The 14,716-nt window shown below is 44.4% G+C and overlaps 1 pseudogene; it reads left to right on the forward strand.

The window, feature by feature from the left end:
• Positions 1 to 12,369: 12,369 nt before the first annotated feature.
• Positions 12,370 to 13,208, forward strand: LOC142803088 (uncharacterized; annotated as a pseudogene).
• Positions 13,209 to 14,716: the final 1,508 nt, after the last annotated feature.

The raw sequence follows: 14,716 nt of genomic DNA on the forward strand, positions 1-14,716 counted from the left end.
ATGACAGGACTGGTGATTGTTCATTTTTCTGAGGCAACAGCATGCGAAAGAAAACAGACATAATTCCGAGTAAAAAAAGAAAACATCGTTAAAATTATACTAGAAAAACATGTCCGCTGTTACGTGCACTGTAACTGTCGTTAAGATAAGCAGTGATATTGAATACTACGATGCACGAAAGAAACAAGGTTTACCTAAGCCGAGCTGAATAGAAGTTTTTTCATTAAAGAAAGGAAACATGAAGAAATCTCGGACATTTTCTGATGATCGCTTAGAGGGGCAAAGCCAAAGAAGGACTTCCTATCACTCGAAAATACGCAGAGAGTACGTCATACCACACGGTGCGTGTGGGTCCATTCTGAGGGGTGACCGGAGGCCACCCTGTTGCTCAGTGAATAGCTGCTCCACTCCACGTGCTGTTGGGAGGAAAAGCAGGATCACAATTCCCTTCCCTCACCCCTACAGAGACCGTCAAACTTCTCCCCACCGAACAGGGGTTATACGGTAGCATAACCTATATAGGGGGGGGAGGGGGCCGTCAACGCGTCCCTGAATGGATCGGCGCGTGTTCGCACGTTCCGTTGAGCCACTGCCAATAATGACGCGCAAATCCCTTACCGCCGAAAAAACGCTTTGTGAAAAGTTGTTTCCGTCGTCCCGGTCATCCTTTTAAGCTGGCCAGTGTCGTTTACTTGCGGTTAGTACTCCGGCTATACGTAGGCAGCCCATTAGTAACGTTTTTGTGTTGAAAACATTTATTTGGCTCTTGCTGTTCGGTTGTCCGGGCGCTCCATTTGTGCTTCTTCTGTCTTTCTTCATCCCCATTTTGCCTCTTTTATGTAATTTTACGACTAAGCTTACCGTCACATTTTTTATTGTCACATTATTAATTTTGTGCAATGACTGCCAAGACCTCAACATACCTGCATGCGATTACATCTTTTTCACTAAGCGATGCTAAGACATGATGTCGCAGAAAATATGCCTCTTTGTTTTGTTTAGTTACCACGCGTTCGAGATACGGGTGGCGATGAAGCGTGCACACTGCTTGAAAAACACCGGCTAGTCTAACGTTTAAACCACGACTTGTTGTTTCAGCAGTAACATTAGGGCACCGATGTCTGTGTAACCAGTAGCAATGGGGCACAACAGTGCAAAAACGTGAATGCCATCCAAAACTTTTCTTAGCATATTCTATTTAGGTAGAGCAATAATTTACTATACCTTACTAAAATCACAGCAAACAAGTGTAATATTTATCATACTGCTAAGAAAACGGAGCTTGTGCTGCAACCATCAGTTACATTTACGCGACATGACACCTGCATCATTGGATTACTTTAACAGTGTTTGCTTCTTCACTATAGAATTAGTCAGTACTACAAGCACAACTCACATTGCATCGACAATAGGCCTGCATAATATACTTTTTCAAAGTAGTTTCAAGACCTGGTCCTGCCCCGCAGATTGCAGAGGTACGATTGCTGCTAAAACTCTGTTTTTTTATTATTTGAATTCACGAGGTCGACCTGCCGTTTTCGCTTTTCTTAAGCGATCTCGCATTTCAATTACGAATGCGGTTCTCGTCGTTCCTGATGGACTGTCTACCAATTCTGGTGATTTCTCGTGTACCAAGGCCCATGGTTTACGGGTGTGTGTTTTGAAAACATACGCCAGAACACTTCCACAATCTTGTCATAACCAGCCAAAGCCTCTTTCTACTTATTGTTGTTGGCATTACTAAATGCGAAACAACTCTTAGCGAACTTCGTTAACATTGCGAATATCTATCTATCTATCTATCTATCTATCTATCTATCTATCTATCTATCTATCTATCTATCTATCTATCTATCTATCTATCTATCTATCTATCTATCTATCTAGCTGCCTACGACTTTCTGCTCTGCTGGCCGTTTCGATAGTGGCATCTATACTCAAATTGGTATGGCATATAATGACTGTATGACAAGCATAAGTGACTAATAACATTTAAATCATGAAATGGATGTCTTGAATGTCATCATTTACATTCATGGTCTTGCTGCTCCTGTGGTAGTTTCTTTCACATGACATACCACAAAACTGGTATGGTATGACATGACTGCATGGCGATCATATATGAAAGGCTCTCACATGTGAATCATAACATGCGTGGCTTTTAAGAACATCACTACATGCAATGCACATCATGTGCTCACGGTCGTTTGGCTAGCATCACATATACCAAATTTAGTATTACGTGACGTGAATGGTGATGAAGGCATATGACTGGTGCAAACGTGATAATTATGCCATGCTTATTATGGATGAACATCACTACATGCCACCCTCGTAACTAACTCGCGGTAGTTTCACCAGCATAACGTACAGCAAATTTGGCACTATGTGACGCGAATGGTTGACAAAGGTATAAGGCTGGTGTAAAAATGATAACTGATAATCATTACATGAGTGGTATGTAGGACATAACTCTATGCCACGCTGATGGTGCGCTCACGGCCGTTTTGTTATTTCACATATACCGAGTGTGCTGTTACGTGACGCGAATAGATGACGAAGACATATTATTGATGCAAACAGAATAACATGATACACGTATCTTGTAAGAAGATGAATACATGCCAAGCTCATGATGCGCTCGCGGTTGTTTTGCTAGCTTCACATATAGCAAATTTTGTATCGCGTGACGGGAGCAGACGACGAAGAATAACGACGCGTCCAAACATGATAATAAAGAAATGCGTATCACGTAAACTGTCACTACATTCTTCGCTCATAGCGTGCTCGCGGCGGCTTCGCTAGCTTCAAATATATCAAATTGGGTATTGCGTTACGTGAATGGACGACAAGTACAAATACCAGGTTCAAACGTGATAGTCATGAAACGGAAGTCCTGTACGGTACAATTTGCGTGTATCTCGTAACGTTGTGCTGATTTTATTTTGACAATTCAACCTTCCACATTCGTACTTTGCATATCGTCTATTACCCCTGTACGTGGGATCTACTATTCTTTGTTTATTTCATTACTCTACTTTGCTATACACAGAAACTTCACCCCTGTTCGTAGTATACTACGGAACTCCAAACTCTAAATTTACTCTTTTTTTCTTTCCGTATAATGAGTGCACACCAAGCTTCCGGGGAAGTATTTGAACATCACATACAAATGAGGTTACCCCAGGTGGTCGAAATTTCCGGAGCCCTCCACTACGGCGTCTCTCATAATTATATAGTGGTTTTGGGACGTTAAACCCCACAAATCATCATCATCATACAAATGAGGTTCACACCAACACTTTTTAAATGCACTGCTGAAAGCCGCAGCTGCCTTGTATGAGGCGATCACTGGCGGGATGGATGACGTGCTGGTGTCTAAGTAAACGATGATTTCTATGCGGAGCTGTGTTTCTCTTCTTCTGCTCGCCACGTTCGTGTCAGTTATGTCACGTTTAATAACAATAGTCCTTCTTAGGAACCTCCGACGCAATAATTTTGATCTGTCTGTACATTTGTCTGTTTGTCCGCTTTTAACGATACCTTAAACGGCACCAAACGATACTTCATATAGCCAACCTCGTTCGAAGTGGCCACCAATATTACTCAAGATTCAGCGTTCATACTTGTTCGATTGTCACTTAAAAAGCAAATATTGCACATATATGAGGCACCATAAGAACACGTCAATGTTGTGTATGTATGTCTTTTTACTAGAAAAGGCATACATAAGTAACTATAAGGACCGTAGCACTTATCACGCTGTGCTGACGATAGAACGCTTGCACAAAAACTTTGCTAAGACGACACGTTGGTGGCACCTACCCGTCGCCTTGTGTTCTACACCTTATCGCCTACGAGGAGGGCGCGCACGCTCGTGCTTCCTTTTCAAGAAATAACTGCCAGATAGCACTCAAGTCTCATGTGGGACGTCACTTGATGCACTCGTCCACCTCCGCTGCACGTTCGAGGCTCTCTAACTCTGCGCCTCCAGAATACCATTCACCGTTTTTCTTGCACAGAACACCAAATAAACGTTTTGTTCACTCTCCCCAGACGCAAGACTATCGTATTTCGACGACATTTGCAGTGCAGATACGCGGCCAATTTTGTCTACGTATGGCTCCGTCGTCGTGCATGGTCGGGTAGACCCACGGCATTCACCCAAGCTGCAGGGGTTCATACGAAACGTTTAGGGGAAAGTAATACCCAAACTCGCCTTTGTGATGTAGAAGGGAAGGGAAGTCGAGAGCGAAAAGAAGTGTTTCTAATTTTTGCATTGCCGTTGGTGGGGATTCAAGAAGCCGGCTTTGGGTGTAGTCCTTGCCGGCTATCGTAGTTCTTGCCGGGTGTAGTCCTTGCCGGTATATCAATGCGTACATAAGAGATAGGGACACATCGACCCTCTCTTGCAATTTTGGTTTTTAAGCTCCTAGCATTCTTCCTTTCCGTCGCTCTGTTTCCCTTACTGTTGACTGTGCAAAAATTATTACGTTGCACAAAGCCACTACTCCAGCTCACCGCGTTCCCCCACAAGCTGCAGGCACGCGCCACATGGTTTACGTGCATATGGCTTTTCGCGAGTGTAGGGTGTGTATATGGACATGTATGACAAATGTAACACCTAAAAAATCAAAGAAGGACTGACAAGCCACTTGCTTCATGCAGGCGGTGAGACAAATATGCAACAATGCTCCAGTCGAGTGCGTCCTTAAGAAAATCACCCGTGGCGAACCAAAGATTAACGGTGCGCTAATAGGATGCCATGACGACTCACAATTGAATGGGAATGCGGCGTGAAATGAGACCATTTTTTTCGCGTCATTCCTACCTTGTAATGGGAACGCGAGAAAGAACAAACGAAAACAAATATAAACACGGATGGGATCCGGCGACTACCCACACCCCTCCCAGGCATGAGTCAGCGCACATAGGAGTCCGCGAGCGAAATATCTCGACACTGCAGTCGTTTCAAATGTCGTTGGTATTGTCACCTCCGGGATATTCTGAAAAGTTGGCTGAAAAAAGAGAGTCTATAGACTTGCTTATAAACAGTAAGAAGTTGATAGTATGGGGCTTATAAACCTTCGCAGTGATAGTGCTAGTTATTAAAAAGGTTAGCACCCTACGATGTGACTCGCAATCGTCCTTCCATCGCGTAGTAAAAATCTAACAGTTCGCATCGAAAATACTAAGCCAAGTTAACGCTCCCGTTGGAGTAGTTGAATATCTATTGCCCGTTCACAATGTTCTGTTATTTTTTTGTAATTGTAAAAAGTGGGACAACGGAATTGACATTTGATATCCGCAATTCAAAATCGGTGCATTTCGGGAAATTAACGACTGCTGATGGCCGTATTTCAAACGACTGCAGTGTATTTTACCACTATTTCCTCTGTATAATTCTCTATCTCCTTCTCTGCATGGCTATGTTCCTCTCCGCCTTTCTATCTTTTGTATTTTTATTCGCTTATGTTTCTTCTAATTTTCTTTTCTCTTTCTCTCTCTCTATTTTCTGTCTTTTTCTTTTCTCTTCTTGTGTTCATTTTGGTGCGACACTTGCACCTCCTATATTTGGTGGGGGTATTTGCCCCATTCTTGTAGAGCATGCAAACCCGAGGAAATTTGTCAGAATGCCCGTTATCCTTGTCGTCCCTAGTATAAATAATCCGGACAATGCAACGTCAATCTATAATAGTAATCGCCTAAGCTTTCTCGATTTCTCGATTTAGAATTTGAAGGTGATGACTCTAGAGGTGAACAATGGTGGCAGCGGATGATGCACAGTGACGTGGTGTCACACTAGAGTGGAAGCTTGGGCTAGTTGGTGCGTAGTCATATTTGCAAGATTGTTTCAGTGCGCGAGCAAAGCGCTCTTTCTGTCTACCCTGTCCTTCTTTCTTTGTTCGCGCGCTGAAGCACTCTTGCAAATATGTCGCACTAACTCAGGGCTTTCCAGAGGGCCCATATGGTGGTTGATTGGCTTGGCCTATCTGACCGCATTTGGAAGCGGCCATCATGAATTTTTGAATGAATCCTCAGGATCGAAGATTCATTCCATACCAGACCAGTTACCAATGGCTTGAATGACCCGATTTGTTTTAGGGGTGAAGGTCCTATAGGCGTGAGTCTGTCCATTCCTAGTATGTATGTACGTGACCGCCTATGGTTCCACCATTGCAAACTGCCCCCTACTTCATCCTTGCAAACATCCTACTACGTCCCATCACTGACCCACCACTTCACCGACCACAAAGCAAATACCGTAAAGAAACAGCCAATATGAAATGCAAGATGGCCGTGTAGTAGTATGCGGTGCGCGTCAAAGAATTATAGATTATCCCAGTGTTGGTACGTGACCCCCATCCCTTGTTGGTACGTGACCGCTTATAGTTTCACCTTTACAAACTGCCCACTTCTTCGTCCTTGCAAACATTCCACAACGCCCCATCACCGATCCACCACTTCACCGACCATAAACCCTTTATATTGAAAGGAGACAATGAGCGACGTGTAGCTACCAGTTACCAATAAACAAAATTTCGCATAAATATATGCAGTGTTTGTCACGTCTATGATGGTGTAGTGGTTATTATTCGCGGAAGTTCACGGTTTAGTGATGATACCCTGCAGCACTTCGCTCCACTCATCATTTTTTATTTTTGCCATTTTTCACAACTGGTTGTTGCATCTCCATTACTATCAGTGTAAAGATAAGAGAGCCCGCATCACTATCTCTGTAAAAATAAGAGAGTGAGTCTTAGCGCTAGAAGTAGCAGGTGAGCTAAGCAATACTGCGGACTCCACTGACAAACAAGAAACGACGAACTCAGGCCACCACTGTTACACCGAGGCATCCTCGATTCCCACCGAGCTGCCTGAATTGCCCGAGCAGCAGCACCGGAATAAAGGACTGTTCTAAGGGACCATGCAGATCTCCTCTCACAGACTTGAGCTCCTCACGGCCTCAGCAAATCTCCGCTGTCTTGTAATGCTCCCGAAGCATCTTCATTGCCACGACAAGTCGCACTGTTTCTCACGCCAAGGAACACGCTGCTACGCCAGCAACTTTCGCTCGAAGAAGGACTGCATGTTTCTTGGCTTTCCCTCTCAGTACGAGCACGTTCTCCACCCACTAAATTCTGCTCCTGGTGTAAAAGTCAAGACCTTGTATGTAGGTTTTTTTTGCACCATTATTTTTTTACCTTTAGGGGCGAAGCTACTAAGGATGTGGGCCCTTCTCTCCGCCGTTTGTCTGTAGTACGTGTGTAACTACCTCTCGTTTATGAACTGCAAACTAGATCGCGTTGTTTGTATATGTTCTTGGAAATACTATCACTAGATGTCATCAGTGGTTTTTGTATAGTTGGCAATAACGAGTGTAGATGGCGCCATTATGAAAAGAAATTTACTGCATATCCACGGAGTGAATGATGATGAGTGGGCAAAGCGCCTCTCCTTCATCGGTCGATACGTCCATCTGACGCGTGCTCAAGTGTTATAGGAGTGGATGACCGTACAGACAGACAGACAGACAGACAGACAGACAGACAGACAGACAGACAGACAGACAGACAGACAGACAGACGGATGAATAGATGGATGGACGGAAGGACGGATGGACAGATGTTCACCCCACTCATCATCACTAACTACGTGGATATGCTGTAAATTTTTGTTTGTTGTGGGAGCCCACTGTTGTATATCAACTCAATCCGGCATTTTGTTGCATTTCTCGCTTTCCTAAGATCACGAATTAGGGAAAATGGTCGTCGTGAATCTCCGAAGACGAAGAAGATACGGGATTCAGGACACTTGGTTTGCTGGGGAGGCAAACCGATTACCGGGGATGCCGTATATTGATTTGGTGGTCCTATTCTTGTTTTTTTTTCTCCCTGAGATGCATCGTACAGGACGCCTGTCAGGGGATGTATAGTTGCATATATCTGTGGGACAATGGGAAGTGGTTCGTTTTGTGGATTTTCGCTTAGCTAAAGCGTCTTTGTTAAGAGGTTCTTTTCTAAGTAGATAGGCGACCTATTTGCGGAATGCACACAACTGAAAGTGCACCACGCTAATATATGCGACCGTTTCACACTGGCACATGTGAAAATAGGTATTTTAATCCGTCTCTTCTGGAAACGATGCCAGAAATTGTTTTCGTGGGGAATAATGTGATGGTGGAGCACCCTTTGTGCAACTTCACTCATGCGTTTGTATGCGTGCATTTATACACACAGGTGAGAAATTGAAAATTTTTCCGGCGCTCTCAACCTCGTCCAACAGTTGCTTGGTTGCGACAATCATCCTCACAGTAACTTCAGTTCAGTTTGCCTAAAAGGCAATTCTTTCTGCATTTCCAAGAGGCTCCAACAAGCATTTCATAATTACGTTTTGGAAAATGCAGGCCTAAGAATGTGGAAGAATGTATAGATATTTTCTTTTCGTATAGCTGAAGTTTATAAAGATATGCAGGGAAAATTTGGTCCAAACTCAGCTTTACCTACAGTCAGATTTTTTTCTACATGTTGTAAAACGGGATCTCATGCAACAGCTCTTTACTTATTCCTTCAACATTACATTATGCCAGAGAAAATGGCTCTTTAGCTTTGCGTGAATAAAGTTATTTGAAAAAAAAATTCCGACGTCTTCGTTAATGCTTACCTAACTTGTATAAGTCACATTCTTTATCCTAAATACTCAAAAAGTGGTATCACATAAAGAGTGCATTAACAAATGGTAAAACATTGACAAGGGGAAACAAATGTAAACAATTCTCCCGTGAATGTAGCTAAGCAGATAGCGGCAGGGCGTTATAATCTAGAACATAAAACATATCAGAGTGTCCACTTTGTGGCAAGTGACATTCCAAAAATTGGTTGGTTAATAGGGCACGCGAAGGAACGGGAAGATATATATGCAGAGGGTGTCAAGTTATGCCGAAAAGGCAGATGAGCATATGTTGAAACGGAATATGCCGTGCAACTTTCAACAACGTACTGATTGAGTGCTCAGTTTTCCCCTGTGAATAGAAAACCGACCAAATATTAAAAAAAGGAAGACCACCTCACTCTTTTCCAACCCCCAAAAGAAAGCAGGGCCCTCGAATAAGCTTACAGGAAGCAACCACTTTGCCTGTTTCTCTTGCTGGAGACAGCATTCCGCACATTAACAAGAGCACTGTTTGTGCGCCAACATGTGTCGCTATTTCGCAGGGATTCCCTCCGCTTGACTGAACATACCTGTTGATATACGCCTGTCTCACAGCCAACTGTTCCAATTGATAGCGTAGCCAGAGCACTGTACTGATTAGAACGACACTGTGTAAGATCAAAGGCGCCTTTATTCTTAAGAAAACTGCCACGAAAGCATTACCACAGTATGCGCTCCTGCCTGTCGCACTGTTGCATTCACTATTTGTTTCGCAAAACTGTGGAACGCCAATCGTCCTACACTGTTAAAAAACGCCAGGCCTGAGCGTATAAAGCGCAGCACAGTCACAAGGAAAGCTATAAGAGCGGCCTTTCAGAGCCTTTTCTAAACACCCATTGGGTAACTGCTGCAAGTACACTTGCTTGATACCCACTACGGCATTATTAATGTTTTTTGGTAATAGGTGAGCATTCGCTATACTATTTTTCGTCATTCTTCTTAGAGCTGTGTTTTCCACGAAACACTTGCAAAGAAGTTTGTGCCAATTGTTCATGCAGCGGCTGACGACGATGAGCCATTATGCCTGTATAGGGGGTATGCGCCACAATTATTAGGTGAACACGAACAAGATTTTGTAACAGGTTAGATTTCTAGACGACCCACTCGTTATGTTATCCGCATTGTGAAACGACTGCTTGTTCTTTCGCTGTTTTAAAAAGTTTACCATTCTTAATGCCCGATTGCATTACCGACATCAAGCCCGCCTACGGCAACTTTATCAACGAGCTCAAAACACTGGCGTGGCCCAAGCGTTGGGGGTCAGTTTCAAGCACGGGCACCCAGCTGACTCGGGTTCGAGCCCCACTGTGTCATTGGCGCTAGTTTTTTTCTAATTTTGTGTGATGTAATTACGTGAAGGCGGCAGCGGACACCTACGGGGGCGCGTGACCCGAGTTGTGATCTCATAATAGCTTTCGCTGGAAAATGGAGTGAAGTACAAAATTTGCCTCATCTACTTCTTTTTTTAAGTTGATTTTTGTTGTTTTAAATAACACCTGTTGATAACTAGCGCTTGTATCTTGATCCTTACTACGTGCCTGTCTGTTTGCACATTTCTGCTTGTCACATGCTAAAATCAGTTTACCGCAGCAGCGCAGGCAGATAAATCTAATGAACAGCCCTAAATGAAGTCCACTCATAGCTTTCCTTTTTTTGTATCAAAGATGGTCAGCCATGCCATACTTTACGATTCTTCGTTCTTTGTTTATTTATCAGCATTTTTGTTTTTACGTGTTTTGAACCAAAGGTGGTCGTTTTCTCCATGGGCCATTTGCTATTTCTCAGTAAGTGCTGATGCCGGTGTTGAGAAAATCACGAATAACTTGATAAGCCTTACAAAGAAATAACCACAAACTAAACGTGCAAAGCAAGAACTATTATTCATTTCTAAATAACACCGAAAGCTGGTCCTTCTAGGGACCGTCCGTTTAAGTGCAAGAACATTTCAACCTGCGACCACGTTCGAGTGGTGAGCACGTTTGAGAAATACGACACCATATCTGTGAACTTCCTTCTATCTTGAACCCGTGTGCCCAAAGTTTTATTACCCCGCCGCGGTGGTCTAGTGGCTAAGGTACTCGTCTGCTGACCCGCAGGTCATGGTCTCGAAACCCGGTTGCGGCGGCTGCATTTCTGATGGAGGCGGAAATGTTGTAGGCACGTGTGCACAGATTTGGGTGCACGTTAAACAACCCTAGGTGGTAAAAGTCTCCGGAGCCCTCCACTACGGCGCCACTCATAATCATATGGTGGTTTTGGGACGTTAAACCACACATATCAATCAATCAATCAAATCAATCCGAAGTTTTATCTACCGGAAAGGTGGAAGGTTCATCGAGCAAACGAAAGGATATTAAGTCGACCACCAGAAATTTGTCACAGAAGCGCAGCTGTGTAAATAGCACAACATGTGCAATTACACATGCGTTGTATAGTTACTGCAATAGAAATGGTTGTTTTAATCGAGGTCGATAGATGGGTGGTCGAAGTACAGATTCTGGATGTCGTTCGCATTCAGACGTTCAGCATTCGTATAAACGGGAAATGGGCTCGAAGAAATTCCCCGAATAGTGTGCTCGCTTTTTTTTACTTTAGCGAGGCGTGGTTTTAATCTCTGCAGTATTGGCAATGTTTTTCAGCTGTGTTGAAAGCAGCGCAAGTTGAGGAAGTGGTGGCCAGTATGGCCTGCGCAGGCTAGCCTGTTACCAGTTGTTGGGCGTTGATGCAGGCCTCAGGTAACCAAATTTTTGGGTGGCCTAGAAAAAAAAACGCCAGGCCTGCGTGGAACGCGCAGCACACTCACAGCGATAGCTTGAATAGCGGCCTTCCAAAGCCCTTTATAAACACTCTTTAGGATGCTACAAGCACACTGCTGGCTACCCACAGCGCCATAAATAAACATAAATTTTGTGTAGTAGGCCAGCATTCTTTATGCCATCCTGCGTCACTCTCAGGAGCAGCCTGGTATCCGCTACACACTTGTTGGAAATTTAGTGCATATCTTTATGCAGTGGCAAACGACGACGAAGAAAGATGCCTGAAGTATGCGCCACAGTTAATTGATTCTTGGCCAATCCCCCACAGTGGGTATGCGCCACTAACGATAGGATAACAACAACAACAACAATTAATTGGTGACCAAGAACAAGCTTTTGTAATGGGATGGAGCATTCGACGACCCAGTCGTTACGCAGTTCGCATTGTGTGAAGCCTCGTTGTTCTTTTGATCTTCTGAAAGGCTTTATAATTATCATTAGCGCGATTCCTTTCCTGACATCAAGCCTGCCTAAGGCAAGTTTGCCAACAAACCACAAGCAAGACACGAATGCAAGACCGCAATGCAGAGCCCACCACCTCTTCAAGCGCACACTTCATTCAAATGGCTATCCATCTAAAAAACATCTTCCACGAGCTAGACTTTAGACCGGACTGGTACTCCGTCTTAGAGAACTGTTTGACCTCACCCCTTTTTTGTTTGCATAACATGATGTGAAGAACTCTTCATGTGAAGAACTCACGCTGTGTTAGCCATTTAGTGTTTATGAGTAACGCTTGAGCGCTTACTTTGGCGATTTGATTGTACTTTTGTTCGCTTGATATTGTCTTTATTGCCCAAGTACTTTATTAAATACCATAAAAAAACACGGGCCGCTTCGAAGGATTTATCGGCCATGGGCCGAGGTGCTGCTCAGGCTTCAGCCAGCGGCAACGACTACCGTGTTGTACTTCCTCGCCTTCCCACCGGTAAGCTTGTTGTGGACTCTGTCTTTCTACATGCGGACTTAGCTGGTCGCCCCTACCGGGCTCAAAATTTTAGAGATGCTCTTCGGGACATCATTGACTTGAAGGAAATAAGCTCCATAGGTCAATTTCAAATGTCTCATGTTTGGATGGTCACATGCAAGTCAACGCTGACGAAAACAAAGTTGGTCACAAGAGGCGAATTTTTCGTCAAAAGTCGTCGATGCCTCGTTATAGACCCGGAGCCCACGGAAGTGAAGTTGAAGCTTATGTGGCTTCCTGAGCGCTTGGAGGACGCCTATGTGTGCGAGGCACTGCAAGCTTTTGGGAAGGTCAAGACAATATCACAAGAAAGCTGGAAAGTAGCGGACATGGAACAAATGCGGACGCTAAATAGGAATGTTGTTTTGTCCCTTGCTGATGGAGTTCGCATTGTGGATATTCCTCACATTCTTGTTGTCTGCGGAGTGCAAAGCCTCGTCCTGATACCTGGCCGCCCACCACTTTGCCTTCGGTGCAATAAGGTTTGACACATCCGTCGAAACTGCAGGACCCCTCGCTGTGACAACTGTCGACGCTTCGGTCATTCGGCCGAAGATTGTGTTATGACATACGCCAACAAGCTGCGACAGCACACAAAACAGCCAGATGATAACCTACAAGAGCATATTATGGATGCCACCGAGGTTTTGGATGCAACGGGAGACACTCCGTCAATGTCATATGCTGCAAGCTCTACCACAAGGAATCCATAAGAGGAAAGAAAGTCACTCGCTGTTGACACAGATGAAACTTCTGCGTGCAAAGAGCCAAGTGAATCATGCAAGCAGCATACCCAAAACGACTCCGCACCACTCCTAGCACAAGTAGGAGTTCCTTTGGAGAGTGCTGTTGCGCTGACCCATAAAAATGCCGAAGAACCATCAGTACAAGATAGAGACTCTGGGCTGGATGCCGCAGAAAGTTCATCACCTGCTTGCGCAGCAGCTCCGCAGCAGCTTTTTCATCATGGTGCAGTGTCGGAAGATGATATGCAGATCTCTACGGATACAGCAATACTGAAACGTCGCGCATCGTCCAGCTCGGATTCAAGCAAAGGGAGTGACCCAGCGTCAGTGACTAGGGAGTCACGCCGTCGCCGAAAGTCAGTGCCAAAGGGGAAGTGACGCCGATCCCGAACTAGGAGGCCTGCTGGGGGCTCACGGGAAGCCTCAGCGCCAACTCTTGGGACTGATCAAGTGGGACGATAAGCGAATTAGAAGGTAGTCACCATGGCGCAGTCTGAGCGACTCATATTTGCCACCTTGAACGTACGCGGCCTTAGGTCTTCGCAGAAACAAGCACAACTCCGTAGACTTTTATATCGGAAGCGTCTCGATTTTGTCGCCATCCAAGAGACAAAGATTGAGAGCGAGGAAGAGACCGAGAAGGCCCTGCGGCCTTTTCTGTCTCAGTTAATGTGTGTGTCTCACAGGCTAAAGGTTTATCTGCGGGTTGTTGGTTGTTTCTGAGAAAAAGCCTACCCTGTTCAGCATTGTGCACTAGTGTTGATGAAGAGGGCAGGTATATATGCTGTGATTTTTTGTTGCAAGGAGTGCCATGGAGAATTATCAATCTATATGCGTTTAATGATGTTCCGAAACGGCTTGAGTTATTTGGAAAAGTGCGTAATTTAATTGACGTCGACAGATGCACGGTACTTATAGGAAATTTCAACTGCGTATGTGAAGCTATTGATCGTTATAATTCGTCTGGAAAGAGAGACAGGAGTGGCGAGCTTTTATCCGGTATTGTAGATAATGCAGGACTAATTGACATCGGGGTCTCGAATCGGGCAACAGCATATACAAGAGTACAAGGCAGCTCTCATGCTCGCCTTGACCGGATTTACGTGTCCTCATCACTCCTATCTCGTAAAATTTCCTGCAGCACCGAAGCTGTATCTTTTTCAGACCATTGTATTGTCATAGCGCAAATTGGCGAAAATCGTCACAAACAATTCCGTCCCCAGTGGGCCCTTTGGAAAATGAATGCGAAGCTCCTCTGTGCACAGGAATTCATGAATCGCGTCCAGATGGCATTGAGGCAATCTTTTTCGATTGGTTTTCATATCTTCGCTGCTTGGGAGCATTTTAAACAAGAAGTTCGCTCTATAGCTTTAGAAATTGGGGCTGTTAAGTCTTTCTATAGAAAGAATGATGAAAAGATACTTGTTAAAAGTCTTTGCAATCTTTATGAGATGGAATGCGAAATGCCGGGAAAG

This window comes from Rhipicephalus microplus, chromosome 3 (genome assembly GCF_043290135.1).
Source record: "Rhipicephalus microplus isolate Deutch F79 chromosome 3, USDA_Rmic, whole genome shotgun sequence".
In the NCBI taxonomy this organism is placed as follows: Eukaryota; Metazoa; Arthropoda; class Arachnida; order Ixodida; family Ixodidae; genus Rhipicephalus; species Rhipicephalus microplus.